The following is a 6,616-nucleotide window of genomic DNA, read 5'->3' on the forward strand; positions in this document are numbered from 1 at the left end:
CACAATAATCCACAAGTAATCCACACCACTCCAGTCCATCATTTAATGACATGTGAAGTAAATTTTAAAGAAAAAAATGCTGTGTTTGTAAAAAAAAAATTCAAAACTCATCAATAAGATTTTTAAAGAACTTCAAAACGTTGCTTCTGGCCAAAATATGAGTCCATAACCCATAATAACACTTCCTCCAGTGAAAAAGTCCATCCCCTGTTGTCTCTCACATCAAAATCCACCCACATATTTGTTTAGAGCTGTTTTGGACTGATTTGGCTTTCGCTGGATCTTTGCAGATTTCTCTCTTGATTCAGACGAGATGACTTTTTGACCAGAGAAAGCAATATTATGGATTATGGACTCCATTAAGAAACGTCTTAATGATGGTTTTGTTTGTTACAAACACGCACCTTTTCACTTCACAAGACATTAACTGATGGACTGGAGTGGTGTGGATTACTTGTGGATTATTGTGATGTTTTTATCAGCTGTTTGGACTCTCATTCTGACGGCACCCATTCACTGCAGAGCATCCATTGCTGAGACACTGATGCAATGCTACATTTCTCCAAATCTGATGAAGAAACAAACTCATCTACATCTTGGAAGGCCTGAGGATGAGTAAAATCTGTTTTGGGGGTGAACTATTCTTTTGAAATAGATTAGAAAATTATGTAAATGCAAGGCTTCTCTCTCTTTTTTAAATAAAGGTGGAGTCTAAATAGTGGAGGGATGCTGGTGGAATTATTGAAAAATATACTGAATATTTATATATTCCTAACATTGTTTGGGTCTTCAGTGAGATGATTTACTAATATATTTATCTGCAAAGGAGTGATGTGATGTGACACGACAAAACTAGGTTGCTTTTTGCGACTGTGCAGTGTTGTGTGTAATTGCCCTGATGATGCTCTCACTCCCTTTTCATTTCTTTAACTTGTTTATTCACTAATATGCTGCAAGGCTGCTTGTTTGCACACCATCTTTACATGCTGTTTGTTAATTGAACAGATGAATTCTAGGCCAAACCCACAATCTGTCAGTGTCAACAGTCACAGCTTCATTCTTTCAGTGTCCCAATTAAAGATTTACAAGAGAAAACGCTCACATTTGCCTTTATACAGTTGCATAGTAATGCTGCTGGATACTGTGCCTACTAACAACCAACAGCAGAGACTTGGCGACTGTCAGTGTGAACACGTGTAACACAAGATGATTGCTGTTCTCTAATGTCTCGTTCTGCCAACAGGGTGCACATTATCACGTGGAACGTGGGCTCAGCCATGCCTCCTGACGACCTCACTTCATTACTGGGGCTGAATGTTGGTGATGGGAACACAGACATGTATATTATAGGGTGAGATTTCCATTGAGAGCCGCCGCTTTTCTAAATGAAAGGTGCTCGGCATGAAAAGTGATCACAGATGCATTTCTAATGTACTTGTAAATGTAAATGTACTGCATACATTTCTCAGAAGATGTCAAGAATTCTAGATTATTATCATTTAAAAAAAAAATTAAATTCAAAGGTTACTGTTGAATTTTTAAGAAATTAGATTTTTCTATGCCACCATAAGGCGTTACATACTCCACCAGTATTCATATTAGTGATCAAAAGGTATTGTTTTCATTCAATCCTGTTACTAATAGTTTTTGGTTGGATAACACAGGGTTGAAGTTCAGTGTTTAAATGAATTAATGATTTCAGTGCACCACACAACATGTTAGTATTTCATTTTAAAATACCAAGAATCGCTGTGATTTTCTCCCCCCAAAACAGAGTGAAATATTGAGTTTGGCAAGGTCAATACTTGTAACCATAATGAAATACAAATGACGAAACTTATGATTGAACTACACTTCCATTCGAAAGTTTGGGGTCTGTAAGATGTTTTTGAAAGAAGTCTCTTATGCTCTTTAAGGCTGCATTTATTGGATCAAAAAATATTTTGAAATATTATTACAGTTCAAAGTAGCTGTTTTTTATGTTAATATATTGTAAAATGTAATTTATTTACTAAACTGAATTTTCAGCATCATTACTCCAGTCTTCAGCGTCACATGATCTTCAGAAATCATTCTAATATGCTGCTTTACAGCTCTGTTTCAAGATTCTATGATGAATGTAAAATAATAATAAAAAACAGTATTTATGTGAAATAGAAATTTAATGTCACTTTTGATCAATTTAATGCATCCTTGTGGAATAAAAGTATTCATTTCTTTAAAAAGAGACAAAATCTTATGTATGTGGTCGAGAATACTTCATGTAACGGAATTGAAATTGCATGATTCATTTTAGAACAGCTGCACAGACAAGGAAAGCGCAATATTTTAATTTTAATAACAGCAACATATCAGATCATGTGATTTTATGAACTTTGTTCAGTGTCCTATTAATGACATCAGTTGGATCTCAGATCTCAGCCATGACAATAATACACATAATTTTGTGTAGAGCAAGTGTTCATCAGAAGAGATGAGGTTAGTATGTTATAATGCTGTAAAGTGAAGGTCATAATCTAGCACATGACCCACATAAGCACACTAGAGATACAGAAAAATCTACCGCCTGCCTTGAGCTCTGTTCTACCTCACCTTTCTGATATTTTCTGTCCTTTAATTTCAGCTTCATCTCCTGTCTGTATTTTCTTGCTCCCTCTCTCAGCTTACAGGAAGTGAACTCTATGATCAACAAACGACTGAAAGATGTTCTTTTCACTGACCAGTGGAGCGAGGTCTGCATGGACGCTCTCAGCCCCTACACTCACACACACACACACACACACACAGAGCCTCAGGGGTCACATTATGTAATAGTGACTGAGTGGCTGAGGATGAAAATCTCTTTGCTGGTCTTTGTCTCTGTCATGCGGCTCATGTTTCGAGACTCCTACCTCATTTTATCCAGCTTTATTTTCTTTGTGGAAAAATAATCCCATATAAAAACAATGTGTCATACTACACATCTTTATTGTTGCATGCAGTATTTAGTATTCGGATATACAGTGTGTATAGAAAAGAATAAGAAGTCTAGATGTGCAAAGTTAGTAGAGCCAAATCCCAACAGACTAAAGGCTGTATTTAAAGCAAAAGTTGGTTCAACAAAATACTGACATAAGGGGTGATCCTTTTTCCAACTCAGTGATTCTGTTTTTTTATTTTTTCTGACATGTTGGTGTTTTATCTTTCAAGTTGCACTGAGAAAATACAGCTGGATAAAACAAAAACTGTGTCCGTCTTCATTTCAGGCTGCAAAGCAACAAAATGTGATTATTTTAAAGGGGGGTATTTTGTTCTCTTGCAGCAGTGTAACTTTCTTTCTCCCATGCCAACCTATTTTACACCTCATAACATAGACATATGGAAAAAAGTTACAAGACTCTTGGCATTAAAGTGCTAGAACTGTAGGAAACCATTTACCCCTTAAATAGAAATAAAAAGCCGTTATTGGCTAAACTGTACTTTTTGAAGTTTTATAATGCATAAAATGGAATTCATTTGGACAATGGGATCATATTTCTTGTAATTCTGATTAAGGTAAAGTGTGTATCTGGAAAACTACTTGCACAAGTCAGACCATTTAAGTCAAAGACTTGAAATTTTACTTTAATTGTGTGTTTTATATCAAACTAGTATAATACTGAAGGTGTTGGCCAGTTATGATTTAATATGACCTGAGGAGGATGTTGAGGAGGTCTTGGCATACAGTGTGTGTGTGTGTGTGTGTGTGTGTGTGTGTGTGTCATAATTGAAATCACTTCTGCTTAATCACACTGGAAATGGAAGTTCCAATAGAACTCGTTGCATTGTATGCTGTATTTTAGTATCATTAATATACTATTACAGTTTTTGTTAATGTTTGTCATTTTTGTCAGTTTTTTTTATGTTGTATATACTGTATAGTTAAGTGTATATGTATAGTTTTTTATGAATTTATTTACTAGATTTGGTTTATTTAGTTTGGGTTATTGTAGCACTTCAAGTTAAAGTAAAGTAAACAAACATGAGAAATGTTGCCTGGGCAATTCTTTTATTTGATTTCAGATAACATTTATTTTGTATTTTATTTAGTAATGAAAATGTTTGTTTTTTATTTATTTAGTTGACTATAATAACCTGATTGTAGAATAACTTCTGATTTATCAATCATGTGAGTTTCAGATTTAGTAATTTTGTTGCATTTGTTTATTTTTTGTTTTATTTTTACATTTCTATTTAGCTTTATTTTTTATTCCAGTTTTACTTTTAGTCATTAATGTTTGTCATTTTTGTCAGTTTTTTTATGTTGTATATACTGTATAGTTAAGTGTATATGTATAGTTTTTAATGAATTTATTTACTAGATTTGGTTTATTTAGTTTGGGTTATTGTAGCACTTCAAGTTAAAGTAAAGTAAACAAACATGAGAAATGTTGCCTGGGCAATTCTTTTATTTGATTTCAGATAACATTTATTTTGTATTTTATTTAGTAATGAAAATGTTTGTTTTTTATGGTTTTAGTTGACTATAATAACCTGATTGTAGAATAACTTCTGATTTATCAATCATGTGAGTTTCAGATTTAGTAATTTTGTTGCATTTGTTTATTTTTTGTTTTATTTTTACATTTCTATTTAGCTTTATTTTTTATTCCAGTTTTACTTTTAGTCATTCTAGTACCTCAACTTAAAACTTATTTTGTTTCAGTTATAGCTGCCAAGGCAACATTTACACTTTTTTTTTAAGTTTAATATTCTAATATTTATACTTTATTTCTGGTTTATTTGAATTTAAAAAAAACAAATTCTAATAGTTAGAGAGCAAGCGATAGGTTCTCAGGTTGTGTGTTTTTATAAACCCGGCTCCATTTCAAGCCAATAAATGAACTGGATGCAGGAAATATGTCCATTTCTTCTAACTTGACTCATATGTGTGTGTGTGTGTGTTTCTCTCTGTCTGAAGGCCACATCTCAGAGGATGCAGGGAATGCTGCTGCTGGTCTTCTCCAAGTACTTCCACCTGCCGTTCCTGAGAGGCATTCAAACACAGAGCACTCGCACCGGCCTCGGCGGGATCTGGGTACGTTATCTGTGCTTAGACCTTTCCATGGCCGCTTCTCCAGGTGCAATCTCATACTTTCTCTTTCTGATGTAAATGTGCGGTTATTTGCCACGTTTCTGTATCAGAGTCCTTCTCAGCAGATATGTCTACCAGTGAATCCTCATGTGCAGATATGAAAGGTTACAGGAAGCTGTTAACGAGGTTCTGTCAAATATCTCATGCAGTGCTTTACTGAAATATTAATAACGCGCTGATCACCTGATGAATACTGCATGATGAATGGTTACTGCACACCTGTTTCATATTTTGATTAATTAGTTACCATTTCTGTTCTGCTCGTCCGAGTCGAGTTTCGCCTGCAGATTTTAATGGAAAGATCTGCAGTTACATTGATTTAAATGCATGGACATCACTAAATTCTGCACATCCACCAACTCTTGTATATGCATTTATTATTATTTTGGCTAATTTGACAATGCCTTCAGTTACCAAAAACACTGTTGCACTTTAAATATTTAACATCTTTTACCATATACAATTCCACAGCATTTTGCATATATTTCTCAACAAATCATTGTAAAAAAAAAAAAAAGGGGGCGAAAATTCCTTGCGTGTCCAATTGTAAGTGTGGTGACCAGTGTTATTTAGTATCATTTATATACTAATGCAGTTTTTGTTAATATTTTCTGTTTTCATTTTAATTTCAGTTAAAGATTTATTAATTTTGTTGTGTGTCATTTTTATTAGTCATTATTTTATTTATCTTACTTTTGTATGAAACAAGTTTTTGGTAACACTTTGCTGGGAAGCCTTTATGTATAATGCATTATAAAGGTACTCATAATGTATGTTGCAATGCATTACATATTTTCATAAATAATTGTAACCAAAGTTAAAATATGCATGATAATATTTGAAGGTTTGTCATGTGTTTTACTTTCTAAAAGTCTAAAAATGAATAGATATATGGTATTATAACTGTGGTTACAATAATTAATGAGATCATACGATGCATTATAAGGTGCATTACAAGGCATAATGAATGCATTAAAACTACTTTTATAATGCATTATATATAAAGGCTTTAAATAAAGTGTTACCAAGTTGAATTTATTTTATTTTATTATTTTAAGTAATGATTTTTATTTATTTATTTGTATTTTTTTTGGTTTTAGTGTTAGTTTTAGGGTAAAACCCCTGGTCTGAGACACAGCATGACATGTCAACGATAATTAAAAGTGAGCTGATCAACCATGTCTTCACTCTTATTAGGTTCAGGGAGAAAAAAGTCTTATCAAGAAAGAGTTTAGAACTGTTTAGAATTTCTGAGGTGATCAGGACTTCATGAGAAAAATGAACTGATCTCTGCAGGGAAATAAAGGAGGAGTCAGCGCTCGCATGAATGTGTTTGGCCATTCGATCTGTTTCTTGAACTGTCATCTGCCCGCACACATGGAGAACTCAGACCAGCGCATGGAGGACTTCGAAAGCATCCTGCAGCAGCAGCAGTTCGAAGGACAAGCTGCTATGGGCGTCCTGGATCACGAGTGAGACACACACACACACACACACACACAC

At 33.9% G+C, this 6,616-nt stretch overlaps 1 pseudogene; it reads left to right on the top strand.

Moving 5' to 3' along the window:
• The window catches only part of LOC107722758 (phosphatidylinositol 4,5-bisphosphate 5-phosphatase A-like), an 18,432-nt pseudogene that overhangs the window by 6,604 nt on the left and 5,212 nt on the right, over nt 1–6,616 (top strand).

The sequence above is a fragment of the Sinocyclocheilus rhinocerous genome, unplaced genomic scaffold, assembly GCF_001515625.1.
Source record: "Sinocyclocheilus rhinocerous isolate Xijiao unplaced genomic scaffold, SAMN03320098_v1.1 scaffold514, whole genome shotgun sequence".
Classification (NCBI taxonomy): Eukaryota; Metazoa; Chordata; class Actinopteri; order Cypriniformes; family Cyprinidae; genus Sinocyclocheilus; species Sinocyclocheilus rhinocerous.